Consider the following 18,217-nt stretch of genomic DNA (forward strand, 5'->3'; position numbering starts at 1 on the left):
GGCTAGAACAAGAAAAGAAGAAAAATTTAAGAAATCTTCTATGTATGTGTATATATATATATATATATATATATATATGTGTGTGTATATATGTGTGTATGTATGTATGTAAAGGTGTGTGTGTATGTTTATATGTTTGTATGTATATATGTATGAATAGATGTTTGTGTATGTATGTATAGATGTTTGTGTATGTATGTATGTATGTATAGATGTGTGTGTATGTATGTATAGATGTGTGTGAGTATATTTGCTTCATATACTGTTTATATATGTGTATTTGACGTATGTACAGGCGGTCCCCTACTTAAGAACACTCGACTTACATACGACCCCTAGTTTCAAATGGACGTCTGGGTATTGGTAATTTATTGTGCTTTAGTCCTAGGCTACAATAAACAGCTGTAACAGTTATAAGAGGTGTCTGTAATGAAGATTTATTGTTAATCCTGATTCTTATGACAACCCAACATTTTTAAAATCCAATTGTCACAGAGACCAAAAAAGTTCTGGCTGGGATTACAATGACAAAATATACAGTTTCGACTTACATACAAATTCAACTTAAGAACAAACCTACAGACCCTATCTTGTATGTAACCCGGGGACTGCCTGTATACTTAGTATGCGTGTAGATGTTGTATATACTGTATGTGTGTGAATATATATTTTTATGCAGTATTGGTGATATTTATCAGGGCTTCTGTGCAATGTCAATTTTAGTTTTATACTACATGGCAGCACGCTGTATGCATTTTACACTACATGTTGGCACACTGTATGCATTTAACACTACATGGTGGTACACTGTATGCATTTAATACTACATGCCGGCACGCTGTATGCATTGTATACTACATGGCGGCATGCTGTATGCGTTTTATACTACATGGCGGCACGCTGTATGCGTTTTATACTACATGGCGGCACGCTGTATGCATTTTATACTACATGGCGGCACGCTGTATGCATTTTATACTACATGGCGGCACGCTGTATGCATTTTATACTACATGGCGGCACGCTGTATCTAACTTTTACGCTGTATTACTTATATGGGGTGGGGGCTTTGCTCTATTGCTCGCCTCAGGCAGCAGAAAGGCTTGGTACATCCCTGGAGCCGGGTCCTGCCTTCTGGCAGGACCCAGCTGTGACACACTGAGCATGCCCAGCATCTGTATTACACTGCATTAGGTAAAGAATAGCTTGAACAAGCGATCAGAGGATCGCTTGTTCAAGCCAACCTGTAAAAGTGTGTGTAAAAGTAAAGAAAAAAAGTTAAAAACACTAAATAAACACACTTTTTAATGAAAAGAATTAATTAAATAAAGTTAAAGTCCCCTAAACACAGTCATTCCCTATACACATCTAATAAAGTAAAAAAACCTGAAAATTACCAAAACTCCCCACATATTTGGTATTGCCGTAAAAACAACACCTGAAAAACTCGACAAAAATGTAAATTTTTAATAAAATCCCTTCACAAAAATGTTCCAAAAAGTGATCAAAAAAATTTATGTGCACCAAAATGGTACCAATGAAAAGGACAACTCAACACGTAAAAAATAAGCCCTAAACCAGCTCTGTCAACCAAAAAATATTAAAGTTATATCTCCAAAAAATGGCAATGCAAAAACAAATGAGATTTCTTTCTATTCTTTTTTTCCAGTAAAATTGTAAAAATATATAAAAAAATTATATAAATGAGGTATCACCATAATTATAGCGATGTATAGAATAAAGACGCTATAGTATTTTTAGCGTACAGTGTACGACCCCAAAAAGATACAAAAAAAAGCAACCCAAAATTGACAATTTCTTTTCCTCCATACATTAAAGAGTTAATAAAATCTCATCAAAAAGCTACAGACCCACTAAAATGAAGTATTTGTAAAGTGCATCTCATGTCGCAAAAAATAAGCCCTTACATGTCCAAATTTCCTAAAAAATAAAGATTGTATAGCCATTATAAAGTGACAATTAATAATCTGCTCTGAATAGCGCAGCTTCCCTTCGATGCCCTCGTGTGTGCCCATACAGCAGGTTACCACCACATATGGGATATTGTTATACGCGGGAGGGATTGGGTATCAAACTTTGTGGAGCGTTTTGGTATTTTATCCACTGAGAATTTGTACATTTTATGAAAAACACATTCATTCAGCCAAAAAAAATTTTATTTCAAAATTGCATCTGATTTTGTTTTTCCCCTGTAAAACAATTATAGGGTTAACAAACTTCATAAAAGTTTTTTTTTGTACGTTGAGGGCTGTAGTTTCTATAATGGGGTAATTTATGGGGTTTTACTTTTATTTAGGCCTCTCAAAGTGACTTCAAACCTGAGCAGGTCCCTCAATAGCAGGATTTTGCGTTTTTTATGAAAATGTGAAAAATTGCACCTGACGTTCAAAGCCCCAAAACATCTTACAAAAATAAGAGTATGCATAACAAACCACAGAGGCATAAAGTAGACATTCGGTGAATGTTAGTTATTACGTTTTTTGCTGTTATGACTATGTATGGAAAAAATAGAACATTTTGAATTTAGAAAATTTAGAATTTTTCCAAATTTTCACCAAATATCTGATTTTCTCATAAATAAATGCAAAACATACCACCAAAATGTTTTAACTAACATGAAGTACAATGTGTCACGAGAAAACAATTTCAAAATGACTTGGATATGTTAAAGCGTTTCAAAGTTATAAGCACTTATAGTGACACAGGGCAGATTTGAAAAAATGGGCCATGTCAGGAAAGTGAAAAGTGGCTAAGGGGTTAATTTATTAGTTACTTCTAAGGGTAAGGTCACATGTGGCGTCTTGGTTGTGTTTTGAAATGCATTACAACAGTTGCCTTATTACATGACTGTTAACATTTACCTTTGCAAAACGCAAGGTAAACACGTTGTTAACACATGCATTAACACTGGCGTTAACAATGCCATAAAATGTGCGTTTTGTAACTGCAAATGTTAACAGTAAAGTAATTAGGCAAATCACCGCTGTTGTAATGTCTTCCAAAACACCACGTGTGACCTCACCCTTAACACCACGTGTGACCGCAGCCTCATATGTCGTCATCTTCCTCGGGTGTGATTAGAGTGCTTAAAAATGTAGGACACGCCCTCAAATCCAAAATTTACAGTAGTGTCCACTTTTGCATATAACCCTCTCACGTGGCTTTTGTCCATGTGGATTTGAGAGATTTGCAACAAAAAGTCTCAAAAAGAAGCCAAAATGTGCACCTTGCCTGGATAGGAAAAACTGAATGTGTATCACAAGGAAAAAGACCTGATCATACATAAGGCACACAAAAGAGCTGCCAAATGTCTCAATTATACACCATAGAAAAAAACTATGATATATGTCCCCCACTATAATCAGACAGAGACTGAAGATCTGTGTTCTGGGCTGTGTAAGAACTTTATTATTTTCTTGCACATCCTGGGGCCAATAGTGAAAGCATTTTCCTCTCATGCTAACTTATTACATTTATTTTCTCTCTACAGTCCCAATATAAGACATTATGCCGGCTTTCTGACTTTAATCTTTGCTATAAATGAAATTAACCAGGACCCGGTTCTTCTGCCCAATGTGACTTTGGGGTATCACATATATGACACTTGTGGGGAGGAAGAAAAATCCTTTCAAAATATGTTACAAATCTTATCTGGTGATGAGATAGAAGCTCCAAATTATTCCTGCAGGGAACATGGAGACTTGGCCGGGTTTATTGGACATTCGTATGAACAGGCACAGTTTCTGGATATATATGGATACCCGATGGTAAGTTGAACCTGCAGACACTAATGAAAGTTTGATAACAATAAGTATTTAGCTATCTTGAAGGAGAAAAACATGTGGCACTTAATAATGATGTGTAAACTAGAATAAATTGACAACACAGGGCAGAGGGAGGTGCAGGCCGCAGCGCCTGACAGCTTTGTACTCGCAAACACTTCTTTAAACTAATTCAAACAATCGGTATTTTATTATTCCACCTTGAGCACTGACTATTTATTAAAATGTAACTAGAGATGAGCGAGCACTAAAATGCTCGGGTACTCGTTATTCGAGGCAAGCTTTTCCCGATGCTCGAGTGCTCGTTTCGAATAACGAACCCCATTGAAGTCAATGGGAGACCCGAGCATTTTTCAAGGGAACCAAGGCTCTGCACGGGGAAGCTTGGCCAAACACCTGGGAACCTCAGAAAATGATGGAAATACCACGGAAATGGACAGGAAACAGCAGGGGCAGCATGCATGGATGCCTCTGAGGCTGCTTAATCACACCATTATGCCAAAATAATGGGCAACAGCATGGCCATGACAGAGTGACCGAATGAGGCTAGATAGCATCTAAAACATCCAATAATTGACCCAGACACTATAGGGGACGGCATACAGAGGCAGCGGCAGCAGCGGCAGGCTAGAGAGTGGCATGGCGACATACCCCAAATGAAATCAGAAAGCAAACTGAAATGCAGATTGCTGAATGTCCCGGTACTAATGTGAACAAAAAACCATATTAGATTATGCCACACGTGACGTACAGTACGCTTCACTGGCAGAGAGAATGTGGATTGGGATTTCTGGAGACTAGCTTGCTAAACAGTAGAAGGCAGACTGAGCTAGATGAAATTGCATTTGCACCACTCACAGCACACAAAAGGATTTTGTGCTGTGAATTTCACTTTTGAAAAATAAAAAATCGGCAGACTGTGCCTAATTCAATCAAACCCCCAATAAATTGGTCCACGTAGCTGTTTGAAATGGATATGTGTGTCAATAAGATCTAAAAATAACGTTCACAAGTCTCCCTGCAAATTTGTCACAATATGGTAGTAGCTGCACTACTAGTGCCAGCAAGCCCAGCCACAAGCAAATAAAAAAAAACGCTATTGTAGCCCTAACAAGGGTTTTTGGGTTCTTGTAGAATCACTCCTGCCTAACACTAATTTAATAGAACACCCTAACGCTTTCCCTGACCAGCAGCAGCTCTATCTCTATCGGCATTCAGGCAGAGAATGATCCGAGCACCGCGGGCAGGGGCTAGTCTATTCCAGGGTCACCTGATCAGGCCAGCCAACCACTGCTATCGACATGTAAGTGTACCATGTGATGCTGGGTGTACTGCAGAGTCCCCTGGCTTGTATTCGTCAGAGCAACGAGCAGTTGCGAGTACACTAATGCTCGAATGAGCATCAAGCTTGGACGAGTATGTTCGCTCATCTCTAATAGTAATCATTCCAAAGCCGTGCTCAAATAAAAAAACATGGGAAAAGAAAACAGGCATAAAACTATTAATTAATGTGGCCCATTGTACAATAGCTTGTTGGGAACAGGTCATACTCCTTCCTTATATATAATTAATTAGATTCCAATATTTTGCCTTCACCAAGATACACAGCATTCATTTGTGAGTATAACAAACCATAAGAAGTGTGATGTTTCGGTCATATGGACCTTGTAGTCATAGGAGTATCCCCTCACCCAACATACTCCTATGACTACTAAATAGAGATGAGCGAGTAATAAATTATCTGGTGCTCGTTACTCGGGTCAGACTTTTCCCGATGCTTGAGTGCTCATATCGAATAACGAACCCCATTGAAGTCAATGGGAGACTCGAGCATTTTTCACTGAAAGAACACATTAAAAGAACACTGAAGAAGAACACATTGCAGATGTTTGCAGATGTTTTCACTGAAAGAACACATTGAAATAACACAGTGAAGAACACATTGCAGATGTTCCGTACATCTGATAACTTATCCGAAGTCACACGTGCTTTCAATGTGTTCTTCACTTAAATGATCCTGTGTTCACTGTGTTCACTGTTTTCATTGTATTCTTCACTGTTCTTCACTGTGTTTCGTTAAGTAAATGCTCGATCTCGAGCCGACAATATACTCGTCCGAGCAACGAGCCGTTTCGAGTACGCTAATACTCGAACGAGCATCAAGCTCGGACGAGTATACTCGCTCATCTCTACTACTAAACCTAAATACAGATGGCGCTCGACAAAGGTCAACAAGACTGAAACATTTCACTTCTTCTGGTCTTTTATTTTTCCTGACAAGGAATACAATGTTTCTTGGTAAAGGCTAAATATTAGAATGTAACTCTTTATATGTGAAATAAAATGAGTGAAAAGAATTTTATTGTGTAATCTGTTCCCAACCAACTGCGCATTGGAGTGAGAACCCAACAACGAGTGCTTCCTCTATCTTTACTACATTGTGAAAAAGCGTCAACCTAGGTCCTAAAAACAATGATAATAATAATAATAATAATAATATAATAATAATCTTTGTTTATATAGCGCCATCAAATTCCATAGCGCTTTACAAATCATAGGGGACATATACAAATATAATATTACAGTGCAAAAATTCATATGGAACAATAGGAGTGAGGGCCCTGCTCACAAGAGCTTATAGTCTATGAGGATGAGGGGATGAGGAGGTGACACATGAGGTTAAAGAGGTTGTAGAATGATCCTGCCATATTTTATAAAGGAACCATATAAAATATTTTAATAAGTAATTTAATGAAAAAAAATGCTGCTGCTTGAACCAGCCATCAGCCGCATCTTATATACAAGGTCCAAGGTGAAAGTGACTGCAGAGAAGCCTGGAGCTAGCTATATATCTGGTGTTTGCTGGATAAAAGACGTTAGGAGGTCACAGGATGGATTAGTCAAGGGAGAATTGACATTTCATGCAGTTAGTGAGTGTGATAGGCTTGCCTAAAGAGATGGGTTTTAAGAGCACACTTGAAACTTTGGGGGTGGGTATTAGTCTGGGGAAGGGCATTCCAGCGAATTGGAGCAAACCAAGAGAAGTCCTAGAGACGTGCATGAGAGTTTCGAATTAAGGTAGAGATTAATCTAATATCACTGACAGATCGAAAAGCATGGGTTGGACGAAAGACTGAGATGAGAGAAGAGAGATAGGGAGGTGCATCATTATTCAGAGCTTTGTGGATGAGGGTGATTATTTTAAACTGAATTCGGAAGGAGACGGACAGCCAGTGCAGTGATTGCCACAAACTGGAGGCATCCGTGTAACTATTGGTCTGAAAGAAAAGCCTGGCTGCAACATTAAGAATAGATTGTAGAGGAAAGAGTTTAGTGAGTGTAAGACCGATTAGTAGGGAGTTACAGTAGTCTAGCCGAGAGTGAATCAGCGCAACAATTAGCATTTTAGAAGTTTCAATTATTAGAAATAATCAGATTCTGGAGATGTTTCTGAGATGCATTAGGCAAGAGCGAGAAAGATATTGAATATTTAATGAAAAGGAGAGTCCAGCACAACTCGGATGTAGCGGGCCTGCTGACCGAGATGGAGAAATCATGGTTGGGTCATTAAGTAGATGGTGGAAAGACAAAAAGTTCAGTCTAGAAAGATTTTCAAGAAGAGAAAGGACATGATGTTAGAGACGTCAGAGAGACAGTCACTAGTGTTCTGGATTAAGGCAGGAGTGATGTTACGTGCAGAAGTATATAGCTGGGTGTCATCAGCATAGAGATGATACTGGAAACCAAATCTGCTAATGGTTTGTCCAATGGGGGCAGTATAGAGGGAAAAGAGAAGAGGACCTACGACTGAGCCCTGAGGAACCCCAACAGTGAGAAGAAGAGGAGAAGAGAAAGATCCAGGAAAGGAGACACTGAAAGTGCAGTCAGAGAGATTGGAAGAAAGCCAAGAGAGTACAGTTTCCTTTAGGCCAGTTTCCTGAGCTGGTGGTACACAGTATCGAACGCTGCCAATAGATCCAGAAGAATGAGGAGTGAATAGTCACCTTTGGATTTAGCAGTGAGGAGATCATTGGAGACTTTAGAAATAGTGGTTTCAGTGGAGAGCATAGAGTGGAAACCAGATTGTAGGGGGTCAAGGTGGGAGATAGCTAAGAGATAGTGGGTTAGTTGAGAATAGACCTGGCGTTTGGAGTTTGGAGATGAAAGGGAGGTTAAAAGCCGGTCTGTAGTTAGCAGCTCTGGATGGGTCCAGTGAAGGTTTCTTTAGTAATTGGACAGCAACCACATGCTTAAAAGAAGAGGGGATGACAGCAGAAGGGAAAGGTTGAAGATTTTAGTGAGGTGAGAAGTGACTGCTGAGAGAGAGACTGTACGAGATGGGAGGGGATGGGGTCACTGATACAGGTAGTGGGTCGATCAGAGGAAAGGAGCCTGAATACTTCTTCCTCTGTGACTTGTTCAAAGGAAGAGAGTGAACAAAATAAGGTAGCGGAAGGAAGTGGATTAGTAGGGTATGTGGATTGAGTAATCTACCAGTACCAACCTTTCTTGCAAGTAGAAATGGTGAACACCAAGGGGTTGCTTTATTCCTTTACATGGATCTGATTTTAGATAGATTGAATTATATGTCCTATCCGTTTTTTCATGTTTTTGGAGAATCAGTTAGATTATCAACTCCTGATGATGTGTGGTTGATATTGTAATTTCTTTTATCAGTGAGACTATTTAAAAATTTGAGGCCCACTGCACATTAACTAGGTGACCGGTGCCGATATACAAAAAAGGAAACTGCAGACCTGTGAGTTTAACTTCCATTGTGGGGCTTGTTAGAGATGCTATCCTGGAGTATCTCACTGCATATAACCTTATAACCCAGCTTCAGAACGTTATATGAGGGATTGCTCCTGTCAGACTAATCTTATTAAAAAATGAGACAGCAGGAACTAGAGGAAAAGATGTGTATTTGGGTAAGCAATTGGCTTAGTGATAGAAAACATAGAGTAGACATTAATGGTGCATTCTCAGATTGGGTTAATGTTACCAGTGGGGGCCACAGGAGTCAGTATTGGGGCCACTTCTTTTTAATATTTTTATTAATGACCTTATAGAAGGGTTTACACAGTCAAGCTGTAACGTCCGTGCCTAAACGTCGCTCTATCCGCAGTTGGCAGAATAGATGGCGTTTATTTGTGTGTGATCTGTGGCTTAGTGTTTGTGTTTGGATTAACTGAGCCACACCCTGCTCCTTGCATTTTAGTCCTGCCCGGCAAAGGTTACTAGCCTGATGGACAGTTTTCCCAGTGTGCTGCTGGAGGTGTGTCCGGGAACTGCCTTATATACCTGCCTATTCCCATCATACCTGGCTGGTTATTCTTCAAGTCCTGCCTGTGTATCTAGTGTTCTTGCTATCTTGTTTGGTATTCTGTGTTTTGTATCTGATTCTGTACCTTTGCTGCCATATTGGTTTTGGCGTGGTTTGTTTTTCTCCGCTTGTCTGCCTGTATCTGGACCTGACCTGTATATACCCGCTTGATCTTCACCTGACCTGTGTATACCCACCTGAAGACCTGTATATATTTGTTTTTTGTCCCTCAGTATCGTTTACCTAATAGTTATTCCGCTTTCCCTGTCTCAGACCTGTTTTAGTATTCTGTGCAACAGTGTGAACACCAGCAGATGCCAGACGAATTAAGTTTTCCCTGTCATCTTGCAGGGTATCTCAGGGACCGTCAGTTAGGTGCCTGATAATGGATTTGCCCTTATCAGGGCAGTTTATCTTCTTTAGACAGGGCCTTAGCCCTCAGGGACGTCGCAGGGTGAGTTCGCCACCACTTACCTAGTCTGACAGCTAGCACCAAGCCTTGTTGTGGTTGCACGTTTGCGGGACAGGTGCTGACACAAGCTTTATTATTTCATATGATACTAAGCTCAGTAAAGTAATTAATACCAAGGCTGACATAATATCACAGAATGATTTGTATATAAAGAAACCTGGGATTGGAGTGAGTGATGCACGATATGCAATCTTCCTCCAAAGTGTATAGTGCAGAGACAGAGAGAAAACAAAAGGAGCGCTCTCCTAGTGCATTACGCAATGATAAAAAGGAAAATTCTTTGTCCAATGGGACTCTTACCTGATCAATGATCAGTATACAGCGGTATAGGGTTAGAGTCACGGATATCTGGCTGCTCAGCGTGTGTAGTTCTCCCTTCCTCCGTGTTCCAGGGTCACTCGGGGAAGGTTTCTCAATGTACCGGTTTTACTGAAGCTTCGTTCCACGTCAATTCGAGCGCTCAATGATGTTCCAGACTCCCGACATATATGGTTAATATCGGATTTTATTGATTTAAAATACAACGCGTTTCGGTCCGGTACTTGGACCTTCGTCAGGTAATCAATATTGATTACCTGACGAAGGTCCAAGTACCGGACCGAAACGCGTTGTATTTTAAATCAATAAAATCCGATATTAACCATATATGTCGGGAGTCTGGAACATCATTGAGCGCTCGAATTGACGTGGAACGAAGCTTCAGTAAAACCGGTACATACAGAATGATTTGTGGAAGGAATGGGCGCAGAAATGGTTGATGAGCTTTAATGTAGATAAATGTAAAGTTATGCACTTGGGCCATGGAAACAAAAAGTATAATTATGTTCTAAACAGTCAATTACTTGGTAAAACTGCAGCAGAAAAGTCTTGGGTCATTGGTGGATGGTAAACTTAATTTCAGTAACCAGAGCCAGGCAGCTGTTGCTAAAGCAAACAAAATTATAGGATGTATAAAGAGAGGAATACATTCTCATGAAATGGACATCATTTTGCCCTTATACAAATCACTGGTCAGACCACACATGGAAAATTGTCTACAGATTTTGGGCACCACTGTATCAAAATTACATAGTAGAATTGGAAACAATGTACACATACCTGAACAGGCAGTACAAGGATCTCTCCAAAGATCTTTTTATACCTAAGCCCATGGTCAGGAGAAGGAGTCATCCTCTTTACCTAGAGGAGAGGCGGTTCTACCATCGCTACTAAAGCTTCTTTCTCTTGAGAAGTGGGTACCTTTGAGCACTTTTGGTCACTGATACTCATAGACCACATTTGACAGGGGTTTTTGTTCTTGCTTTTGACCAGCCTGAAAAGAAATCACTGTGCTCCAAAATATATTTATATACTGTACCTGACACTTGACAGCTGAACATAGTGAATAGGTCTTTCTCTCTGGGTAAGATACAAAAGGTCTTTGATGTACCGGGGTGGCACCTTCACAGTCTGTATCACAGAGGCCACTATATCCAATACTGGAGCACTTGGATGTTTTAAACTGGTGAATATAGCCATAAGTAACCTTGGTCACATTAGGCTGTAAAGTTCTTGGTAAGCAGAGTCCATTGTACACAGATTAGAATGGCCCCTTTTTCAGGCTGCATCTTCTGTTCTTCTTTCACCGCATATCTCTGCAAAACCTTAAACATGTTAGGACTTACTGAGGTAGAGGTTTCCAAGTCATGGTGGAGACTCAGAGTACATACAGCTTCCTTGGCTTCTCTATCTTCTAAGCCATTCCCTTGTGTTTCTGTTCCCCTTGGTGTGTGCCTTGCTCTTAACAATAGTTACTTATGTTAGTTCTAGTAGCCTCTCCATAAGCATCTTGACCAGGTCTGCACTTTTCTCTAGGTCTGCCTGCTGTTGGTGTTATGAATGCTTCGCCTTTTCACATAGGACCGTTATCATGAGCTGTTCCCAATGAACCCTTGAATCGCTGTATATGCTATCCGTCAGTGCTTCTGTTTCTTATGCTTGGCACCTTGTTGTCTAATACCTGGAACCATCCACAAAGAGTACAAGGTCAGGGTACTGAATCTTTTACATAAGAAAATCCCGCTGTCACCTGGGCCATATGGACCACATAATAATGGTCTTCCATGAAAGGAAGAAATTTAATTAAAGTTAACCAAATACCTGGATCCTCCCCCCTTGCTCCAAAGGCAGTAACTCAGCTGGATACTTATAGAAGTACATAACTTGCTCATAAATAGAAAGAAATCACATTGTAAACATTAGTACCAGGTTGCTGATAAGTGTTTGGGCTCACAGCTAAATTTGCTGCTGTCCTTGCTCTATTGTCTACACATACCATTATATACAAACTACTTTGGGGAGGGGGATTTCATAGTTAGTAAGGAGTGAATACATAGATGATTAGTTGTCTGATTACCACTTGGTCATTGCAAAGGCACAGAGCACTGTAGCATAATTTCCCCATAGTCCATATATGGCTAAGATAGTTCCGATCATGCTCAGTGGATCGGTGACGTTGGTAGCAGAACTTCTCTATAATTTCCAAAACTGGCTGTGTACAAGACATCCATCTACAATATTGTGTCTTGATGGTAGATTTCCATTAAAGTTTCATGTACAGTTTCCAAAACTGAGGAAATGCACTTATTTATTGCCCAGATTTCTTGTGTTCCGAAATAGTTGGTTTTGCTCAAGCAAGATAAGAAATGGAAAAAAAGCAACAGTAGTACTCTGCACATAATTTTCAAGAAGACCCATTAACTTATAAATACTTGCTACTTAGAAGGACACTATTTACCTAGAAGAATACGTATCTTCTTAGCTTGAAAACTATATTGTAATAGGAAATGTCTTTTATTCCACATAAGATCAGTCATTTGGTTACTGCTCCGATGCCAAGAACAACAAATCAGATAGAATTATTCTACACATGTCATCCAGATATCATGGCCATCATAAAAGCTTCCGTTTTATACATGAAACATTTTGGATGGAACTTGGTCGGTCTCATCACTTCAACTGAATTGTATGGAGAAGCCGAAGTGGTGGAAATGGAGGAATATTTTAGAAATGAAGGAATCTGTTTTGAGTATATTATTAAATTCCCTGATATATATAATCACCCTGACAAGGAAATACTGAGTATTGTAGAAAAGTCCATCTCCAGGGTTATAATTATTGCCACACAGATATCAGTTCGTGTTAATGAATTTCTATACAGATCAGAATTTATCCAGAGACATGTGACTCTTCTTGTATTCAATGGGTGGCTCTATGATACATATAGAATACCAGTGAAAATTGTAGAAGCCTGTAATTGTTGTATGAGTTTTACATACACTGGAAGGATAATCTCTGGTCTGAGCACATTTATAGGGACAGTAACCCCAGAAACCTACCCGGAAGATCCATTACTGCAGGATATCTGGTACCATGCTAAAAGTTGTAATATGTCAAATCAATACAAACTCAATTTATTACAAAATGCAAGAAATTTCTCTTTACGGAACTGCACCGGACAAAATCTTCAAATTTCAAAACAACTTGTAGGTGTATACGCTCCTAATCCTTACGACGTCTACAGTGCAGTATACAGCTTGGCTCATGCTATACATGATATGTATATGTTTAAAAGAAGAGACACACATTCTCATCAATATACACACAAGGTAATAGTATATTAAAACATATTGCTGCTAACAAGGAAATAGATGTTCTTCTGGCTTAGAATAGATAAACTAAAGGCAGATTTAATGGGTTCACAAATATTTTAACTTTTTGGTGATAGGTATGTTACCCAACTTGAGAATGGCAAAAACCAAAAGGCAGAAAAAACTAGAAGATTACAAAAACCTACCTCACCTACATAAACCTTTTCAATGCAGACATATTTTCGCTTAACATTTGTGTTTTTCATTCCTCCCAAAAGGCTTAACTTTACATTTTCTGTATAAAACCTAGGAGCTAGTACACATAACTTCAATGATCATTGAGTTTTCCCTGATCCTGTAGATCTTGGGTGTCAAATTAGTCATGTGGGACTAGTGTTTTGTAGCACATCTCTCTTTCCTCATGCTGGGGTATAGGTTCTACGGTACCTCCAGTAGTCACCTTTCCTCGTTTGCTTGAAGCAGCTTGGTTCTTTACCCTGGTGTGCGCCAGCTGTAGGCATCGGCTCTGAAGCCAGCAGATGTGATGACATTGTCTGCCGACTTTTGGGTAGGGCACATTGGCTGTTGGGGTAGGACACTATGGTTATAGAAGTGGGGTTCTGTGGCTGTTGGGTGCACTGTCATTGCTTGGGTGGCACTGTGGATGCCTGGTGGACACTATGGCTGCCAAAGTGGTAACTTTGACTTCCCGGGGGGTACTATGGATGCCTGGGGGTGAACCTATGGCTTCTTTGGGGAGGGGGGTATTTCTTGCTGCCTTGGGTGGGAGGAACTCTTCCTGCTAGGTGGGGCACATACTGGCCGCAATGGTTTCTTTAGTTATCTAACAGCTAGTGGTTGCCTCAATTGTTTAATTGTAATGGTTATGCTTTATAAATATAACTACCTAACAGCTCAAGTATATACATTTCTGCAGTAATAAAATGACATTCGACCCCATCAATTCAGCTAAAAGGCTGATGTGGCCCCCAGGGAGATAAAATTGATGCCCCTGTTGTAGATAGTGGATAACCTTAAAAGTTATGACCATTCCTTTAAATACTTTTTTTATTTTATATTATATGACGGATTTGACTGTATCTGTGGATTCCTAATGTACATGGCTAAGCAGGAACAGGACCAAACGTCCACATATTTGAATCTAGGGGCACAAACAAGCTATTTAAAGTAAAATGTGGTAAAGGTAGCAGTGGAATCATAGACTAATGAGAAGAGTATTAAGGGTGACGACAACATGGCGAGAGATGGAAGTGGCTTGTCACAATGGCCTTGCATGAGTTGTCAGCAGCAATATTATTAGATGGTGGCAGGTGAATAAAGGCTGGTGAAAGCAACAGGGCCCCATCTGCTTGAGGGGGCTGGTAAAATATGAGAATATAATGTGGGTGATTCGGGTGCCCATTGTCGCCCATATCATCCACAAGACAGATCAATCAAATCTTTGTGTTTAAGACACAGACACAATTGATATACAGAGCAGCACAGATCCTTTTGCCTGTGCCAGTATGCCGGTCTTGAGGAACCAAACAGCATGTGATGACGTCTCACCGGCTGAGTCCCTGCTCAGAGCAACAGAAGAGTCTGGCAGACGGGAGGAGGATAAGAAGCAGTGTCATGGGAGCATGATTTGAGGTAAGTTAATGCTTTATTAATTTCTGGGCATAAAATAATATAAAGATAACTTGCATATTATACAACTGAGGAGGCAGTACCCTGGCAATAGTGGAGGTGATGTGGACATAAAATATCCAAGAGGTGGCTGTATATACAATAGCCCAGTCATTAAGTTGAGATTTATTAATATTTCTCATTACTAAGCAAAGGGTCTGAATACTTATCACCATGTGATATTTTAATCTTTCTTGTCTAATAAATTAGCAAATTTAAGGGGGACTGAATACTTTCCGCAAAAGACAAGCCATCAACCAGCTGTTATGCCACAAAATGTAAGAAAAAATATACAGGTATGATATCCCTGTAATCGTATTGACCCATAGAATAAAGATATCATGATTATTGGGCTATATGGTGAACACCAAAAAAAAGGAAAAAATCCAGTACAGAATTAATGCTTTTCTACTCCTGTCCTCAAAAAAAGCTCATAAATTTTCAACAATAGGGAATACCAATCCCTAAATGGTAACACTGGAAAAGCATCTCATTATGCAAAAAAATGCCCAATAACGAAAATGCTAAAATTTTATAGCCTGCAAAAGGGACCAATGAGGAAACTAAAATCCTGGCAGCTGCAGGGTGCTCCTTCCATCCTGCTCCTCACTGTGCACCCATAAAACAAGTAACGGCCACATGTGGGAGAGGATCTTTGTACTCGGGAGAAATTGCATAACAAATTGTAAGGTGGGTTTTCTCTTTTGGAAATGTGTACATTTTTAGGCCTAAATGGACGTACAACCAACAAAATTTGACCATTCTAAAATGGGTTGATTACAAAGGGTTTTTTAAAATGTTAAATATGTAAATGTTGGGGGGGGGTGGAGCCTGCCCGGGAAGCGAGACGGATGCACACGAGTGAGCTCCTGCGGTAAAGGTCTCCCGAGCCGTCTATATAGCATCGATCATCGCTCCAAATGGGGAATCCCAAAAGAGACATGTTCGGGCAACACTCCAACACCCCAAGATACGGGAAAAACTAGGGGGAAATGGACAAGTTTCTCTTCAAGAAGCTCTCTACACCACACAAGATGGCGGCGGTCCCGCCACAGGATGATGAGACAATAGACGAGTCTGATGCAGAGAGCCTACAAAGCGCAGCGGGCTCCACAGGAGAAGCCGAACAGCAGCTATCCAGATCATTTCTGAAAAAGACTCTAGCGCAAGCAACGTCCCCGGTCCTCAAAGAGCTGGCAGACATCAAGATGGAGGAAGCCCAAGACCCGCTAATTGATTTCAATGGGGCACTTGAACAAGGCTATAAGGCACAACTCAGAGCCATAAATGGGGCACTCACATTGATAGAGGACTAAGAAAATAGAAGCCGACAGAAAAATGTATGCTTTAAGGGCATACCTGAATCCATTTCCCATGATGCCCTTCCCACCACAGCAACAGCCATCTTTACAAACCTTCTAGGAGCTGAAAGAGCGGAAGGCATCCGCATTGAGCGGATACACAGAGCCCTCAGACCTCTGCCGAAACAAGAGGACCCTCCCCGAGACGTTGTTTGCGGCTTACTCTACTATCCCGACACCGCTGCGATATTACGAGCAGCAAGAGAAAGAGGTGAGTTCCTGTTAGAGGACGCTAAAATTGATCTGTACCAAGACCTGTTGGCCTCAACGCTCATCAAACGCGGGGCCCTGCGCCCCCTCATAGAGATGTGCCAGCGAAAAATCTTATTTCAATGGCTGTTTCCATTTGGCCAGTGCTGCACTATCAGGGTCCCAGGGGATCTGCAACAGGCCTAGGATCTCCTTGACACAGACCCGCAAGAAATTAACTCTTGGTTGGTGGTTCCGGAAAATATGCTAGAGCTACCACTGCTCCCACAACGGGAGAAATGGAAGTAAGTCTCCAAGAGCAAGTCTCCGAGAGCCAAAAAACTTCCCAACAAGGACTGAGGGAGAGTCTGCAGCTGTACACTTCACGACACACTCTATTAAGGTCGGATCTTCACCGTTCCGTCTACTGCAGCGAACATTAACAATCAGGTGAAATTGTTCTAGAACTGACCCTTCAACACTCCATTGTACCCCAGGGACTTTCCTTGATGTGGAAAATAGTTCCCCGGTCATAAAACCCTGCTTAGATAATGCCCCCACCATGGGTGAGTGTAATGTTAATACTTGCCGGTTTGGGGAACCTTCACCACAGATCAGGACTAATTCCTACCACCCCACCATACCAGCTCTATGTGGTCACTGCCTTGGTCCACTCACCCCTGATGCCCAGAAGGCCTTTGATAGAATCAGTTGGGAGTTCTTAGTTGAATCTCTAAAGTCCTTTGGCCTCCCCCCCACATTCATTGACTTAATCATGTCGCTATATTCCAGACCTAGTGCTATGGTGCGAGTTAACAACATACCATCACCTACATTTATCATAAAAAATGGAACCCGAAAGGGCTGTCCTCTGTCGTCCTCCCTCTTCGTGCTTGTAATGGAGACATTAATTCAAGCCTTCAGAGACAATCCACAAATAAAGTTGATTCAAATAGGTAACTCTACACATCTTAACGCAGCTTTTGATGACTTGCTTATGATGCTTACCAACCCAGAAGAAGTATTCCCCGCAATAATGAAGCTTCTCCAGGAATTTGGGGAAGTATACCTAAACCCACCTGCACATGGCTAGAAGATCTCACTCTCAAACAACTCCCGACTAGGGGTCTTATATCAATGTGCTACCACAAACTTTTAGGAAATCCCTACAACACGGTAAAACCAGCATATATTGCTCAATGGGCGAAGGAGCTAGATATTTCGTGCACCTCTCAAGACATTGCCAAGATACATAAACACACACAGGTTCTCAAGGTGTGTGAAAGTTCAAGAAAATTCATTTAAAATCATTATAAGGTGGTACAGAACACCAAGCTACCTAAAACAAGTTGGGTTGTGTCCCACAGACGATTGTTGGAGGTGTGGACAACCCATATCTTCTGGTATTGCCCAGTAATCAGGCCATTTTGGAAGACGGTAGAGGAGCACGATAGGTTTATGAAACTTTGGGCGCCCTGGGTAGCATCTAGAGGAATAGGCAGAGAGGCGGTCACATAAATTGTTGCCAATTTACTCCCACCCTCAAAACTACACGAGCACTCCATAGCTGTTGGGTAGATCCAACCGACTACACTCATAGAGCGCCTCCCGTAGAAGATGTAACTTCTTCCCCCTAGACCAGTGATGGCTAACCTATGGCACTGGTGCCGGAGGTGGCACTCAGAGCCCTTTCTGTGGGCACTCAGGCCATCACCAGAGAGGACTCCAGGTATCTTCCTGCAGTCCCAGAT

Source organism: Engystomops pustulosus, chromosome 1 (genome assembly GCF_040894005.1).
Source record: "Engystomops pustulosus chromosome 1, aEngPut4.maternal, whole genome shotgun sequence".
NCBI lineage: Eukaryota > Metazoa > Chordata > Amphibia > Anura > Leptodactylidae > Engystomops > Engystomops pustulosus.